This window comes from Anopheles coluzzii, chromosome 2 (genome assembly GCF_943734685.1).
Source record: "Anopheles coluzzii chromosome 2, AcolN3, whole genome shotgun sequence".
NCBI lineage: Eukaryota > Metazoa > Arthropoda > Insecta > Diptera > Culicidae > Anopheles > Anopheles coluzzii.
In genome coordinates, this window is record NC_064670.1 from 89,668,640 (window position 1) to 89,687,400 (window position 18,761).

Genomic DNA, 18,761 nt, shown 5'->3' on the forward strand with positions numbered 1-18,761 from the left:
AGACTTGTTCCAATTATTCTCGGGTAGAAATATTGCATTTCCGGGCCACGTGGTCAAGTTTCATTGAAAAATTGGCAACTTATATCATATTGAGAGTCTATTAAATCATTTTCATCAGTTTGGTTTTAGCTGGTTTGGTGTTTCAGGCAAATAACAATGCTCTGTATGTTCTCCAGCTCGACTGTTCTTGAAACATGTGGTACTTTTTAAGTACAATTTCTCAGAACTGGCACCCAAAGTACCTAAAAACTGCAAGAATATATTTCCCCATCTCGTCTCCTATCCTCCTCCTCGTTTTAATATGTTAGTAGCGCCTAATTTGAAATAAATTCCTGAATTATTTGATGCACCTTAACAGATTTGGCCACTTTTTGTGTATGGTATTATTTAAACAAAACATGTTTGTAACAACTCACTCATTCAAGCTATTACATGACCAGCTACGATGAATTGCAGCATGACCCATCAACCAAATGTGACCCATCTCTTTTCCTTATCTTATTGGCCATCACAAAATGCACTGATTCCTTGGTAAAATTTGATTTTTTGGACATTCAACCGCTTCTTTCGTTAGATAAACCGTCAAGGATGGCTGCTTACATGGCAGTTTGTCACACAATTAGTGTTAGAAAATGGCCAAACGCTGATCAAATGAAGGAACGAGGCCTCCCACACATTTTGTAACCTTCAAAAATGGGTAGGATAGGTTATGCATAAGTCAAAGATACGATTTCGCCATCATGCTCCAATCATTTAACTCCCCCGCCTTTAGTACCTCTCTGACCGCTTGAGTACAATTGAAACAACAGAAATGCATTAATTTAGAAGGAAATCAGCAGTAGATTGATAATAATACATTTAATTTACGTCTATGTAGTGTTCGTCCAGCATAAATAATTAAAATGCTTGATGGACGAATACTTTTTGCGCGCTATTCAAATGCTTATTTTTTAGTAATACGGTTGTATTGATGGTCCCTTTATCAAACCTCATCATTACTTTTATCGCTCCATACGTATTGCGGCCATAATTCGCCTTTTTCTGCAAAATATTCAGCTAGACGAATACTTTTTGGACTGACTGTATGTAGTACACATTGGTGTCCTCATCGACGGCATTATTTTGATCCAAAAATGGATTTTAATTAGTTCAGATTTGGTTTAGCTTACAATAAGAAATATTTTGTGTGCTTTTTAAGGTATTTCAGTGCAAATAACGAAGATTCTAAGATTGTTTGTGTATTCGGCAAGTCGTCAGAAATCATGTTTGGGGAAAAGTTTTCACCCATGCTGTCAAAAAGTGACGTTCAAATTTGGTAATAAAAAAACAGTCTTTGAGACCACCTGGTCTTCATACACTTTGGATTGAACAATGAATGCGAAACTTCAAATAGTGTCAAAGTAGGCAATTTCGTGTCGATGAACGTCACTACAAACAACACTGATCTCCACACCTTTGATTTCGATGTAATTATCTTCCACGGCTTACTAATACATGCATCCATATTATCAACCCATTTCCATTCGATGGCAACATTGTCTGCTTATTAATGTTAGTCACATCCGAGTTCAACGGCAACAGTATAAACCAATCCAGATTTTTTTTGGTCTCGTTAGAAGCGATGGAGTTCCGGATAAACGTTGGTGATCAGTGAGCGCAGATAATCTTGTAGTTTGTTGGTGCGAGACAACACCAAGTCGAATGGTAGCTTTACCAGTGATAGGTTCAATCCGGAAAAAGTATCATGACGCCTCTCGCCGATTTGAAGAAAAAAGTCGCCAAAGTTCTGCAAATCGCTGGCATAACTTGTGTCGGGGGTCGGTCGCACTCGCATGTTGATAGTCAGTCGCTGCTTGGTAAAGTGCTACCAAAGCACGCTATGCTTGATACACTGATCGATTATCTGTGTCCTCGTTTTCTTTCCTACAATCGGCAGGATATATTTACTGGTTCATTAGATGCATCGGCAGGGTGACTACGACATGTCATTTCGCCTGCACTTCGAAACGCATTATTCAGTATGCTTCGGACGCCGAAATGTAACCTGCGTCCTCATACATTTTTGTTAAGAGTCGCTGTGTATGATAAGGTGGATAACAGAAAACTTATTTATGAACTATATATTACAATGTGAACTGTGATCCAAATTCGTACGTAGCGGGTTAATATGTTCTCAACAATCCTTCCTAATTCGCAAAGCCCAACAGTTTTCAAATCTTTTGTTGTTTTTGCACAGTAACAGGATTCGTTAAGCCATTTGCAGATTGTTAATCAGGTGCAACATACTCAAGCTCTACGTGCATCTGATCCAACGCAACATGAACAAAGTGGTATCGTATGCTCACATGTTTTGTTATCGGATTATACGAACCATTATTAGCGATGCAGATTGCTGATTCATTATCACAAAAGATTGGCATCACATCAACATTGCTGTTACGAGCTGAGCTTCTTCGGCAGGACACGCGAAGGATTGGCCCTCAGACAGAGTCGCAGAGTCGTAGCGCAGGAGAAACAAACAGTGGACTTTTGGACAGACAGACAGATTTCGGATGTTGGAATGAGAGATGTTAACTCCAAGATGGAGTCTGCGTTTGGATCTCTGTTAATTGAAAACATGTCCTACTTTTATTCAAAATTTTACCCTTGCACGTTTGCCCGATTATCTGCTCGGACTGGATTTTTTGGCTTTCCAAAAAAATCTTATTGTGACGTTGAAGGATTAGGAAGTAAAAGTAGAAATTTATATTCACATGCGTAACAATTACAAAACTCTGATCGCATATTTTTCCACCGAATTGCTTCTTGTATAGCTCGTGTTAACGCCATGTACTACATTCCACATGAAGAAAGTGCTTTAGTCTTCTGTTTTATAACACTCCTTGATATTGCACCCCCTTGAAACGAGAACAATAGTAGATTTGCAATCATCCGGATCTCCTCCCCAATCAGCATCGCTAAAACCAAGCATCCAGAGCTTTAGATGGTGTACCTTTCAGGCTGCGGCTAATCCGTTTTACTGCTTCCCAATGTTTCCTGCCAGGGTTAGCTGAAATTTGACGTACGTTATTTACCGCAATTAGCCGGTCTCGTAGTACAGTCGTCAACTCGTACGACTTAACAACATGTCCGTCATGGGTTCAATCCTCAAATAGACCGTGCCGCCATACGTAGGACTGTGACTATCCTGCTATGGGGGGAAATCAATTAGTCACTGAAAGCCAAGCCCACAAGTGGTACAGGCAGGCCTTGATGACCGGCAACGGTTGTTGAGCCAAAGAAAAAAAAATTACCGCAAATGCAATATCAAGTCTTTGTTGCGCAACAAAGGATAGACAACTAACTTCTTACTTATATGGAACCTTTCGCATATCTTCGACTTCATCAGTCGTTTTGGAGCCATATGTTTTCCAAACCTAACATTTGGATCTGTTGGTGTCGCTACGGGTGCCGCATTCACCATTTGAAAATGATGAATTATTTTATTTATATAAATTTCTTCATCTAATGATGTGTATGATCTCGTACGATTATAATTCCCAAACACTGGCCAGATTCTATGAATTTCTTTATACTTAATTTCTTCATCAAATATTGCTTGAGCATCAGTTTTCAAATCCTTGTTGTTAGAATATATTAGAAGATCATTCATGTGAATTGTAACAAACAGCATTTTATCGCCTTCAATAGTCCAATATTGTTATGTGCTGTATTGCTAGACTACAATGAGTTTCAATCGATAGGTTTATTAAAACTGAACGTGTTATTTGCATTCCTTACTTTTTATAGTCCAGAATGCAACTATGTGAACTATGATCAATTAATAGTTATTACGTGAAAATGTTATGATTGCAATGTGTCCTATGATCCAACAAATATAGGGATAAATCTTCAGATGATCGCTGCAACCCATATCCTCTTAATATTGTGTCCAACTTTTCGTTCCATGTGCGACATGATTGTTTCAGGCCTTACAGTGTTTTTTTGCAGTTTACATACTTTTCCATTAATATGCTCGAATCCTTCCGCTTGAACCATGTAATTTTCTTCATTACAAAGTTCACTCTGTATGAAAGCCGTGATCACACCCATCTAATCATCGTCTAGATTGAAGTTAACTGCCATCACTATAAGATAATGAATAGTCGCGTATCGTACCACCGAGGAATAAACCTTTAAATAAACCTTACCTTGCTTTTGTGAACCACAAGTCTTGCCTTATATCGCAGTGTGATCAGTACCACGCTTGATGTTATACACCCACTTACAGCGGATTGATGTATTTCCTTCTGGTAAATCACTTAACGTCTACGTCTTATTCTTATGTAACGATGTAATTCTTGAGTGTAGCATGACCCCCAAGTAACGGATCGACCGCTTCGAGCGCACTTCCACTCCGCAGACGTTAACCGGGATGTTTCGGTATCCGCTTCGTTTGCTGGAGATCATCAGCAGCTCCGTCTTCTCCGGCGCCAGAGAAAGATGATGCCGCACCATCCAGCCATTCACCGCTGCAACTGCTTCCTCCGCTATCGCCGCGGCGTGTTCCGGGGTAGTCCCCGCTGCCAGGATCGCAAGATCATCGGCGAATCCCACGATGGAGGCGCCCTCAGGGAGCTCTACGGCTAGCACGCCGTCGTACATGATATTCCACAATGTGGGGCCCAATATGGACCCCTGTGGAACACCTGCCGATACTCGGCGTGTAATTGGCCCGTCCGCCGAGTCGTACACGAGCTCCCTGTCGGCGAAGTAGTCCTGTAGTATGCGACACAACTGCACCCTTCGCCTGGAGCGCCTCGGCGATACTCTGCCAGCTGGCCGTGTTGAACGCGTTACGGACGTCCAAGGCCACAACCATGAGGCAGCGCCGTTCACGGTTGTTCGTCCTGCCGAAGGACTTTGCCTCTCGTCCCGCGTCTACGACCTGCTGTATGGCCTGCAGAGTAGATCGCCCTCGCCGGAATCCGAACTGCTGCTCGGACAGTTGCGGACTCTCTGGATCCTCGATATGCTCGTTGAGCCGGTTCAATAGCAGCCGCTCCAAAGCCTTGCCCGTGTTATTAAGCAGGCAAATCGGGCGAAAGGACGACGGTTCGCCCGGTGATTTGCCTGTCTTTGGCAGGAGTAGCAGTCGCTGCTTCTTCCACGGCTGTGGAAAGCAGGACATGTTCAGTCAGGCACTCCTAAAACAACCGGCGGAAGGGCTCCGGTTGCTGCCTGAGAGCTACCGTAAGAGCGGCGTTCGGTACTCCATCAAGCCCAGGAGCCTTCCGCGGGTGCTTGCTGGCTGCTATCTGGTCCAGCTCGGTCAGGCCGATCGATCGAAGCGGCGCCATGTTGCCAACTCCGAGATCAGGCCACTCTACCGGCGGATGAACCGGGAACAAGGCGTCGACAGTTCGCCGCAGTTCTGCTGGATCACGTTCCGGGGCTGAGCGGGCTCCCTGGAACCAGAGGAAAACTTTCCGGAAAAAGTTTCCGGTTTCGTCCTCCCTGATCGACAACAAGAACCGGTCGAACGCCTCGTTCTTACTCAAACGAATAGCCTTCCGAAGGCTCTCCCTGGCAGCTTGGAGTTCCGTTAGGAGCTTTTGTTCCGGCGGAATGGTCCTCATCGCCGTTTGCTCCTTCCTGCCGCCGTTTGCTCCTTCGTCGATCATCGACTGGATCGCCGGAGTCCACCAGTCAGCTGGCCGACCTGTGTGGTCCTGCGCTGGGAAGACCCGCGACATCGTCTCGTCGCAGACGCTGGTCAGCGACTCAACCAAGCTTTCGACGCTGTTAGCTTGACGGGCGAACCCAATCTTAGCCAGTGCTTTCCCGAAAAGCAGGGAGTCAAACTGACTGGTCTTCCAACGCGTACCGGCGTTGCTTACTCGGGCCGAGCGCTGTCCACGCCGTGCTGCCCGATCCCTCGTTGGTGGTGGACTCACGCCAACCTCGTACCGGACGTATCGATGATCGCTTAGCGTTGCCAAGTCAGGCACACGCCAGCCTCGGGCGCTGTCTTCGCGCGGGTCGAGACGGCTGATCAAACTACTGGCGAATGTTACGTCCGGTCGGCTGGGCGGGAACCGAGTTGTGTCCGCTCGGTTCCCCTTGAACGTAGGCAGGCAGTCCGTCTTGTTCAATAGCACCTAACAGTAAATCTAGGCTTATAGCTATAAATTATTTAAACAATCAACTGATACGTAGGGTTTTTTTGATAATGAAACAGGTCTAATTTTCAAAGTTGTTTGGGTATAGGCAAACGTCTATGACTCGCTTTACATTACAAAAATTCGATGTCAACACAGCTCTAAATGATCAAAAGAAGAGGAAAAGGCTTTTTTCGAAAACAAAAGGAACACCTAGATTAATTATTCATCTTTGTTTCATCAGAACCTGGCTCACATGAAACATGAAAGTGCTTTGCCTAGCTTGAAAAGAAAATCCCGTCTAGATATCTTTTCTGTTGTAAGATCTTTGCACAAACCCCAATCATTGATTCCCGCCAAATCCAGAAAATTAAAAAAAAAATGAATGAACAGGCCATCTTCTACTAGCACTTTTCACAGAGTACTGTCTACGCATACTTTCTACCCAGTGCTGCCAAACTTGCAGAAGCACATCCGTCACTCGTTGACAGCAGATATACCAGCCACCACTACGTATTTTGCCTATGGAACAAAAATGTCCCACATGGCGGTTCTTTTTAAAGAGCCATATGGGATACAATTATTTTTATGAGCGCATTCGAAAGATCGTTCAAAATAAATAAAAGTCAGAAAAGTTCAATGGTTTGTCACGGCGGCAAGCGGAATAACACACCTTTTTCGAGTGCGATGGGACAAAAAAGTCCCATCGGCGGTTCTAGTGTTAATGAGGTATACAGCCTTTGCACAGAAGGCTTTCGAAAGTTTTCCTTCAAATAAAAGACATCGCACCATTTCTATGATAACAGGTTGGCTGATAAGTCCCCGGTCTAACAAAGAAAAACACATTTTTTGTCAAAATTTGTTTTTATTATTCAACACAGTTCCCTTCAAGAGCGATACAACGATTATAACGACCTTCCAATTTTTTGATACCATTTTGGTAGTACTCCTTCGGTTTTGCCTCAAAATAGGCCTCAGTTTCGGACACCACCTCTTCATTGCAGCCAATTTTTTTCCCTGCGAGCATCCTTTTTAGGTCTGAGAACAAGAAAAAGTCGCTGGGGGCAGTGGCGGATTTTCCTATAAGCGGACTGAGCGACCGCGTGGGGCCCCGGCCTGAAGGGGGCCCCGAGCTAATTTTTCATATGTTAGTTCACTTTTATAAGCGATTGATTTTTTGTTGATAATGCACAAACGAACGGAAAACTAAATCATTCTCAAAGTAATACATTCTTACAAGTAAGTGTGTGGAATGTGTTGATAACGTTTATAGCAATTAAAAGTTGTTACGAACTTTGGAGATAATTTTTGAAGGCTAAAACAAATATTACATACTTTCGCACTCTTGCATATTAAAAACAATAAATTCTCTCCTGACAATAAGACATAAAGAAGCTCCTGGGACGAATTATTTATAATTTTTAAGAACTTCCTAAACTGTCTCGATTGCAAGGACGAAAAAACTACAAATACGCAAGAGCAGGATAACCATTGTCGGACGCTTGGATTTCAGCCACATGTTTTATGTATCTGTGAAACAGGAAATCACACAAGCTTTGTATAGTAGCTTTCACTGCTCATGTACATGAATAAGCAAACAAATATATTGCAAACTCTGCTCTAAAAATACAAAAGTATAAATAAGTAAAATTCAGATTTATTGTCAGGTTTTCCAGATATATCTTTATCTAGATATGCCTAGATCTGTACTGAAATTCGGAAAGTCTGGAGTTTTAATAACTACAGTTTATCATTTCATCGTTCATTGATTCATTTCAATATAAAAGACTCTTAGCTTGGAAAAACGATCTAATGCGTACTTGTGTTGAACAACTACTACAGAGAATGAAATGCTTCTTTACTCTAAACACTAGTAAAACTAGTATAGCTAGTATTTAATATAGTTTTGATGTTTGCAATACCGGAAACAACGATCATGCACATCCTAAAAATATGCATAATATGTTAGCTTTATTACACGAAGACTATAGAAGCTATTAAAATAATTAACTAACTGCCATAAAAAAAATGTTAGAAGAAAATTAATCCCTAACGAAATCAGGATGACATATTTGGTATTCGTAACGAGGTATTCATAAAAATGCGATATGATTTTCTGGACGTTTAAGGAAACTAGGGGCCCCAATTCTATCCTCCGCTTAGGGCCCCGAGAAGGATAAATCCGCCTCTGGCTGGGGGCCAGATCTGGAGAATACGGTGGGTGGGGAAGCAATTCGAAACCCAATTCATGAATTTTTGCCATCGTTCTCAATGACTTGTGGCACGGTGCGTTGTCTTGGTGGAACATTGACATAATTGACATACAGACGTCAAATTTTGACTCGAATCATTTGAACGAATTTATAATAATCATCCGGTGTCTGAGGCTTGCCGTCATCCCGAGAATAAGTAGTAGATGCGCATGTGGCAATTCACGCTTCTGAAATTCTATAACTTACACATTGGCTATCTTCACGCCAAGTGCACATTTGTATAGATTGTCCAGTATTGCGTTTTTATTCTCATGAAAAACTCGAGCCGTGATATCGGGGCGATCGGACGCATATTGCCCAGGTATCAGATTTTCCGTCATCTCAGGCTACTGGGGATTGCAGGTGATGGTTACGAAAAGATCTGGTTTTCCCAGAGCTCGAACAATGGCTCTTGCATCCTTGTACTGTGCTCGCATGTACCTGCCGAAAAAGGATGGAGCCAAAATCAAACGTCATATTCCCATAGTAGCAAGTGTAGGAGGATTGTTGTTGGAAGGCTGGAAGGTTGCTGTTACCTGGCAATAACGTCTCAGACATCCTGGGATTGGGATTCTACTCTGCAGTCCAAATCAACACAGTATTGCTGGAATAGCCTTCCTGCGCGATGCAACAGGGTGTTGTCTGTTGGTCGACAGCATAACTTGTATGCAGCGTACTGTCGTGAGGTTATTTGCCTGTTTGATGCTTCGGTGTCCGTAGCCCGTTTGCCACTATTTCCTGCTGTTCGTCGGCACATCTTAGGAAACGCAATCGTCCAGCCTTCTTCAGCGTATGGCTGTAATAGCGGGAATTGCATGGAATCTCTTGCAGGATGTTGTTCAAATATTTTAACTAACCGCCCAGTATTACGGGTCTGCGCCATTAGGCCCCGAACTGGTTCAATTTGTCCCTCGATCAAAAGCCCTCTTACTTCTGCCACCGACGGCCGGTTGTACATGAACCTGCTGACATTCGCTCGCACGCGTGCTTAAATAACCCCGCCTAAGAGTTGTGGTCTGTGAGTAAACGTTGCAGGATCGACATGATGGACCGATCCAGACCCGCACAGAAGGACATCCTTGACTCCAGCATTGCGTTGTACTGGTTAGCATCACTGGAGTCATAAAAGTATTACTGAGCAAATGAAGGCGCACATCCAGATAGATTTGTCACGGAATCATTGCGGTGACATAGTGCTCCCTGTATACGGTAATTACATGTATATACCCCACCAGTATCAACAGTCTCGTCTTGTCCTAAAGGGTCATTCGAAATAAATGTCGGCTTACTTTGTTGCACATAATTTCATAACATCTTCACTTGCACCAATCCATTTAGGCACTGATGGCAATGTCCGAACTCCGCAGAGTATAGAAGAACGTCTCTTAAACATGTTTTAAAACTCGTCATTTCTAAACAAGGGCTCTTCCATCTGATCCATTGACATCAATGGTTCGTAGTCGATCGACGTGCTTCACGAGCATCCTTTCGGCCGGAGATACTCAGCAACTCCGAAAAATGGTTGGCAAGGCAATGGGTCCTTCGTTCATGGTTTCTATCCACATGCTACGTTCAGTACCACGTTCTGTTGTATTTGAGAATTTATCTTTATTTGGTTGAATAACACACTTGAATGAGCTCCACAGAGCTTCTTGCACTCTTTTTATAGTGGTGCGATTTACGCTATGTCTACTACGATGTTGTTCAACCTAGCATCCATTAATATGGCTACTATGATGTACAACACGTTCTAGACTATCCATCCTGGAACGTGTGTGAGTTATCGTGGATCTGTGCTGCGATGCATACTGTGTTTCGACATATTTTTGGCAGAATGCCCTTCAAAGTCATTGCTTCTTGGGATATCTTCTGTAAATACAATCATTGCAATCGATGCTACTGGTTTCTGATCTTTCACGACTCGACGAACGCTTAATATTATTTTTATTATTATTATTATTATTTATTAATCTTCATCCTTTATGTCTGGCTTGATTGAGTAAATAACGAGTAAACCATGAGTAAAACTTATTGGCAGTAGTGCAAACAACCAGCGTATTGTATGGTTAGGAACAGAATGAATTTATTTAATAGAAAACTTATAACCACAGTGAATCATAGGTTACTACGATTAAAGTTATTCGTGATACAAAATATCGGCATACTATAAACTCATAACAAAACTGACTTCTTTATGAGAAAAAAATGTCTTTATTATTCTTTTACTGACCGCACGGATTCACCACACGGCGTTGTATACTTTGATTTTCATCACATTCATTGTCATAACTCTTGTGCAATTTTCAAGTTAGGAGTCTTTAAATGATATACAGTGCATTTCGATGTAACGAGAATCGCAGCACTGGGATTCGAGTATAATTTCGCCAATTTCGCATTCTCGTTCAATCTCAACACACGGTTATGAAAGCAGTTGTTTATACTTGCATCTATCTTCTTATGTTTGTTCTTTTAGTAACTTGCTATTGCTTTGTTCTATATGTTTTCTCCTGTTGGATATCTCACGGAGCTGAAGATGGCAAATTATACGCTGATATTTTGTTCTTTAATCAGTTCCAACTATTTTTGTCATATCCTAAAAAAATTATAGAGAAGAAGCCAAATGGTATTGAAAATCCTGATACATAACAGACTTCTACCAAGGATCAGTAGAATGCTCAATCGAGCTCTCTGAATGACACGCAGCTCTTACATAGTAAAATTTCTATTGATCTGATGAAATAGGATTTTCGTTGAGAGTAGCCATGTTTTGCACGGGGATTAACAATAAAATAACTATAACACCTAGGAATAGTTGTTGCCAATTACGCTGCAAGCACAATCCGTTTTGACATTTAGTTTTGTCCTACATTCTTATCATCTATTGAGTAATTGGTGTGAGTTTTGTGCGTCATCCGTCAATTAGTGCATGGTGTAACATTGTTGGTTTTAAATAGCGACTGCGGCAGTTTTCTGAAATGCCCCTCTAGTGTTATGAAGTATCTACTTCACTAAATACACTATCAAAAAGCGCTTAAAGCAGGCTGTACAGGCGTCAAAAAGCGGCCACACGTTGTCGGCCCATCTGCTTGTGTTAAAAACGATCAAATCGAAAACGCACATGCTCAATGATGGCAAAAAATCATCGTGTTGGTATAGTTGCACTAGTAGAGCCTCTGAACGTGCGCGTAGTCGGAATGGGAATTATTAAATGGATACACGCGCCGGCTCTCATAAAGCAGGACGTGGGTCGAATATTATTTTATACTGCCCTCTCCGGCGCACAGGATTGTAAAAGTACAAACATGCGCTCAATACAATGGTGTCCTATAGAGTGCGCAATGAAAACCAATTGTTAAAATCGTGTTGATTTTCTGATGGCGCATGTAATTCACATAAGTAGTTACCCTTTAGGCTGTATTCATCTAGGAAAATGTGGACATCTTGCAAGTTTGGTCGGTGAGGTTGGTGGTTCGCATGTTGCGACAAATAATTGTATGATAGATCCAATATATAACAATTGTACAACAGATGTGCTACTCCATCTTACTTTCAAGATTTTCTTGACATTCAGCTTCAAAATCAACATTACGATGTTATGAATCGATGATGATGAAAATAGTTTGTAGATCTCTGGCCTTGTTTTATGTAAAAAAGTAATACAATTTCAGCTATACAGTCATCTCTTTATTACAGAATTCAAGATTAAAAAAAAAGATTAAAAAAGATTAAAAAAGGAGTAACCAGAACAAATCAAGTAGTAAAAAGCGAATGAGGAAAGAATTGTTGGATGAAAAAGACAAGCTTTCTTAATATAAGACACACTATTGAACCCAATGTCTTAAAAGTACTTGGATAAATATTTTAATTGCACAAGAGTAATGATTTTTAAAGCTCAGTTCTGGTAGTCAAAGTTCAAACAATGTTCTTTTACTTGTGGATATTAAAAGAAATTTATTATGTTCGATCATTTGTTCGTCGTGAACTCCTCTGGAAGCTTCGTACTCAACATCATGCCTCTTTTTCTTATTATTATTTTTATATCATGCAATCAACAAGCTTCCCATGTGATGGTTACTTTGATAAACGTTTAAATTCAGCCGGAAGTTCATCAATCGATCACTGCCAAGATCTTTTATAAAATCTAGATCTTTTATTAGCAACATTCTCACTTACCATAGTTTCATGGAAGATTAGAGTATCAACTTAGATTGTAACCAAATTGAATGATAGCAAAATAACAAATAGGTCGCATTCCTAGGATCAAATTGTTTTTCGGTAAATGCACACTAGTTGTCAATTGAAGTCATGTTGTCAATCAAAGTCAACGAGTTCGTATCATTTTCCGGCTACGATATAATTTTGGGGGTTTTAGTAACTTCAGGGGTGTACTAATCATCCATGATAACTTTTTGTGGTTTTGTTCTGGTGGAACACTTGAAATTTAAACCCATTGAAATTTACATACTTTTCGATGTCGGTGGGAAGCATTAGGTTAAGGAAATTTGATGCTATCTATTGCTGCACGCATTGTACTTCGTTTCGTTTACTGAACAGAATGCGTGTTGTTTGAGCCCAATCCCACAAAATAATGTATCTGCTTAAAATGTCTTTTTTTTAATTCAGAATAAATAATGACATCGCACCATAAGTTAAATCGCAGTCAAACACAGTGCTAGACATTGGGTCTTTGTCGTAGTTAATTTCAGTTTTTTTCGTCTTTGTGCGGAAGACTTAGAATATTACTTGTTCGCGTGGGATGGCCATCTTTACAGTTTACTACACTGAGTGTGCGGCCTCGTCATTACTGCCATCATTTATTAGTATCCAGGACCTTCATAAACGAATTGAACGGTTTCATTCTAACATCTTTTTGTTACTCTGCATCTGCACTTGTTTTTTTTTTTCTATAAATGCTCTTGTTTTCATCTGCAACACATGCTCTATCTGATGTTGAAATCTCACATGGACATTCGTTGCAGAGATCTTTCATTATCATTAATCAATCATCAGCTTCAACAGCAGTGCTCCTTTTGCATCGATTCTCTTCTCGATCTCATACCAAGGCAGGGGAACCATGAAGAAAATAAAAACATCAGCATATAGGCTAGTGACAAAATGTCATCTCGTCTGCTTGGTGTGCATTTGATATGCGGGAACACTGGAGCAAAATCGATCGTTCCTGCAAATGGGATGAACGCATGTTGTGCAACATGCTCTACCGAACAGGGGGAACTGCTCTCTTCTCTACTGCTCTGCAATACCGTAGTCCATTAGATGTACCGATTTCCGGGCCGTTCTGCTACTCAGCTAGACATTGTCCGGCTTCAGGTCACTTTGGACGAACCGTGACATTCGTGAAACGTCTCCAGCTTGTCGAGCAGTTGCAACGTAAGCAGGAGCCTCGCTCATAAGCTGAAGCTTCTTCCACACCTATTTAGCAACTCGTGCAGAGATGGTCCCAGACGATCCAACACTAGTACATCGCATTTTGCGATTCGTGCCTCTTGAAGTTATTGAAAATAAACCTTCTCCTTCAGAGGTATAATAGTAACTAATTTATATTTTTTTTTCAAAACTTATTAAAGAAACTTATTCATAGTGTACTATGTATTGTGCTTGCTTCTTTGATGTAGCATGATGCTGAATACATGCCTATTTCATCAGTGCCAGCATCTATGAACATTAACTATCCACGAGCCTTCGGAAGCTTTGCATACAACAGGCACTACGCAGCTAGCAGGATCTTTTGCACCTCGTCGTGAACCATTTTTATGACCATTCTTTGTTTGGCACGAGTAAGCCTGCTCAGCAACATGGTACCACATTCACCAGGATCCATTTCTCCCAGAATCCGATTGGTGAAGGTTTGCTCCAGTATCACGAACTCCTGCGAAATGGATTTAGAGGCACGTGGCAGTATCTTGATTTGTTTTGATTTGTCCAGTCAATGGCTGGTATTATTGAATCCGTTCGTAGCGGCGGCGTACGTCCCGACACTCATTTTCCTAACGTACTAGATGATAGCTACAGTTATTTACCGCGGCGTTGTAGGACCGGGCTCAAGAAATGTGTTGTCATCCCTAGAATTTTACGTGAGCGCCGTACGTTCTCGCTACGAACGGATTCAGTAATACCAGCCAATATTTTCGTGCTTTGTCTACCAAACAAACTTAAATATGAACAAAAGTGATCCCTAGGTGCTTGATACAAACCATACAGTTAAGCAAATCTGTATTATGCGTACTTGTTCACCGTTTCGTTACTCTTTCGCCTGATCAGAAATTTCTGCCGAAATCATACGATCATAATTCGCTACCGAACGTGGTCTGTACGATTTTTCTTAAAACAATATTTTAAATTTCGAATTAATTAAAGAGAATTGGAATGCCATTGATCGTTGACAACTTTTTTGGGAGACTTCCAAGTAACATGCTTTCCCAAAGAGTGAACCGCAAATTTTCGGTATTTTCTGTGCTATTTACGCATTTCTTAAGATTAAAGTCCTATAATTTATTATATAATTCAGCACCAGTGCTCACTTTTTTGATGTGGATACAATTTGAGTTTTTTGAGTTTCGATATCATTGCCAGCTTATCCAAATTATTGCTCACCACCATGACTGGTTTCCGGTTTCACATTTGAGCCGCTGATTAATATCTGCGATGTATTACACGTACTTTCACGAAAGCCGGTCTCGTAGTACAGTCGTCAACTGGTACGACTTAAAAACATGCCCGTCAAGGGTTCAATCCCCAAATGGACCGTGCCACCATACTTAGGACTGACTATCCTGCTATGGGGGAAATCAATTAGTCACTGAAAGCCAAGCCCACAAGTGGTACAGGCAGGCCTTGACCGACAACGGTTGTTGAGCAAAAGAAAAAAAAAATACACGAACTTTCTATCGGCATTTAAAATTTTCGTTGTGGTTTTTCCTCACAAACGACACTAGTTTTTGTTTGCCTTAAGTGCGAAAGCAAACTATATCGATATTTCGTGATCTACTTCTGAAATAAAAATGCAGTTTATATGAATCTATTATCAAAAGCCGCAGAGTAATAGCAAACTTGTCATTTAAACCGATCGCTTTTCACATAAACGTATGTATTTTAAAGGTTTTATGACTGTGAACGATTTCAAACATTCCTGAAGCAGGCTGCAGACTGCAAAACGGTTGAAGCTTAGGATCGTTAAAAGAGATTACGGAAGAAACATCCAATTAAATATATTTTCAATTGGTTCTAACCAATATTGCACTTATTTTAAAATTTCGTTAGTTTCGAACACATTTTAACGTTTGAGAATGGGGAACAGCAAGCACAGTAAACAGCACGCTAATAAAAACTATCAACGTTGTGAAAAAAGTTTTAATTCATGTTACAGGAAAACATGGGTAGCTGCGTGTTCCTTTAATAAAAACACACGCGTTTTTCTTTCGTCTAACGAATTCTTTATGGTCGTATCATCCCATAATAGCCTTTGTGAATGTTTCGGAGAAAATAATGTAAGAATGTAGAATCTGTATGTACGCACAGTGAACTTTCAAAGCTAATTGCCGGTAATTGATTTCACTGCTTGTCGTTTCCTACTTTTCCTATCATTTGAAGAACAAGCTACTTTTACATTACATTATCTTTACCAACAGAAACCAGTTGGAAGAAATTGTTATGGTAGAGTCTCTCTACAAAGTAAAAGGTTATTGTAAACATTGTAATCGTAATTTGAAACATCATAAAGGTAACTACATGGTGTCGTGTTCTGCGATATATTTTTATTACACCCGTTTCGAGCTACGTCCGTGTCTCCTTCCGTTTGCATCGAATTCAATGTGAGTGTATATATCAGTTGGGCTAATGGTGTTCTTTCTCACCAATTCATCGACACACAATTTGACGGTTTGTTCCATAACAAAATCTAGCATGCCTTGAAGTTTAAACCAAATCTCGCAGAAATTGTATGTGGTTTTACCCATGCGTAGCACAAAGAAAGAAGCCCAAAAAACTTACGTGGCAGCCAACCAGTTCATGGATTAAAACGAAGATTTGAAGGCTACAAGATTCCAACAAAATATTTTCTTCCCCAAATCTGAGACATAGGTAAAAATTATTGAATCCTTTCTGCCAGCAAGCAAGGAGCAGTGTACCAACCGAACCAAATATGATTTTATACTGAAAGTGAGGAATTTATAAGAGTGCCTCTGCATATATCCTTTGGTCGAATTGGGGTTTGTTCGATGGTGTTCTACTTTACTCTCAAGTATTACTTCAATGATGGAAGTACTCGCTACAAAGCATGCCATGCCGAGATTATAAAATAAGCGCACTGTAATATGATATCTAAAATGAAATAAAATGAAATATCTAGCTAAAAGTATTTTAGTAGCGAGGAGTGGCTTCTTCATTATACTTACATGAATTTCAAGCTACGTTCGATTACGGATTTACGATACGGTCTATGAAAAAATGGATATAAATCGACGGATATTTTTAAATCCACTCGCTATTGCACTCGGACATACCTAAGAAAAGCCAATAGTAAGAAAAAAAGATGTTATATATTTACTAGCCAAGGCCCAGCAGAATCTACCGGAAGCCTACAAATTATGGGGCTACTGTAAATTATAAACTAGAACACATCCCCACACTAGAAAACTAGACATCCGAGTTGGTCTAGAGTTACGATCAAAAATCATACCAACATTTAAAAATTCCATGATAAACCAAGTCACGCCATTTTGAAAATTTTTGGAACATGTATTCTAATGTAATATGATGATCGTACATATCGTCACAACTGGTGGCGCTAAAATAAGGTTTTTTTATGCACATGAAGTATCAATTAAGTCGTGTACTAACACTTAAAAAATTGTAGTATAATTTGTCAATTTAAGCAACACATTGATCATTATTGGGGAAGCCTTGTGGTCATGTTTTAATGAAAGGAGACTGTCTGATTTTCAATCGATCTCATACATTCGACGCCTTTTGCGAGAATTCATGCATTTATGTCAACAATTTTTCTAGATATCGGCAGGATTTGTTTTTGCTAAAGCATGAGCTGAGCGGATACAGAACATACAATCTTTAAATGCCCGCTTCTGCTTGAACGCGTCTGGCGCTTTTGATGCACATAAATGTAAGATCCAACTACAACAATATGATGTCGCACGTGGTTTGCATTTGATTTCTATTTTTTTGACTTATAATTCATGCTTTGTTAATGAGAAATAGATGCTTCATTTCATTTCAATGCAAAAATTTTCCCGTTTTCAAATTTTGTGAGGACATTCTCAAAAAACGTCAACATATTAACGCCAAAACTTTCAAATATTGCTGCTAATTTTCCTTTATTACAGCAGAGTTGTTAGCAACTAAAATGATCAGTAGAATGGTAATAGCACCAACGAACCGACGTGGCACTTGCGTAACAAAAGCGTACTGGATTAATGTACGGTCATTTGTATTTGGAAAAGTTGTTTGTTTGCGGCAGTTACACAATTTAGAGCTCATTTTGACATACATAATTGCCTCAATCATGGATCAAAAACAAGTGACGCTAGCAGTGTTTTTGGAACTCAAGCGAGTTTTAGAAACGATTCCTAGTAATCTATTGTTGAGCTCATTAAATTGGTATTGCGGGCACTGAACACAAATGGTTCACTACTTTTTTACTAGAGAGACCACAGAGGACAATGTTTGGGAGGGGGGGGAGGGGGGGGGAAGTCTATCTAATAACACCCTATGGGTCCCCCAGGGTAGTGATCTTGGGCCAATTATTTTTATTTGTAGAGAGTAGCTGTGTATAGGTTGCTGGTTGGAACAAGACTATATTTTTAAGAACCTAATAATCATAGCTTACTATTTTACTCGAGGCTTGCTCTTCAACACTTCTCCTCAAGCCTAAGAGATACCCATTAACTTGCGACTAATTTCGAACTTAGTCCGTTGCAATGGTTTAGTAAGCCCATCTGCAATCTGGTCCTCCGTGCTGGCATATTCTAGATTGACAATCCCCCGGCTGAGAGCATCTTTCATGAAATGGTGACGTATATAAATATGTTTCGTACGTGGATAGTACCCACCATTCTTAGCGATCACAATGCAGCTCTGGTTGTCACAACGACTTTCAATCACTTCATCCGCTTACGTCAATTGCGCAGAAAGTCCGCGCCGCCATGAGGCTTCCAGTACCGCCACCGATACAAAAATGTATTCAGCCTCACACGTAGATAAGGCTACCGTTGGTTGCTTCTTGCACATCCATGAAATAGCTCCTCCTTGCGCCATAAAGATGTTGTCAGTGGTGGATATTCGTTCATCCGGATCAGATCCCCAATCAGCATCACAGTAAGGCAACGGTCAGAACCTC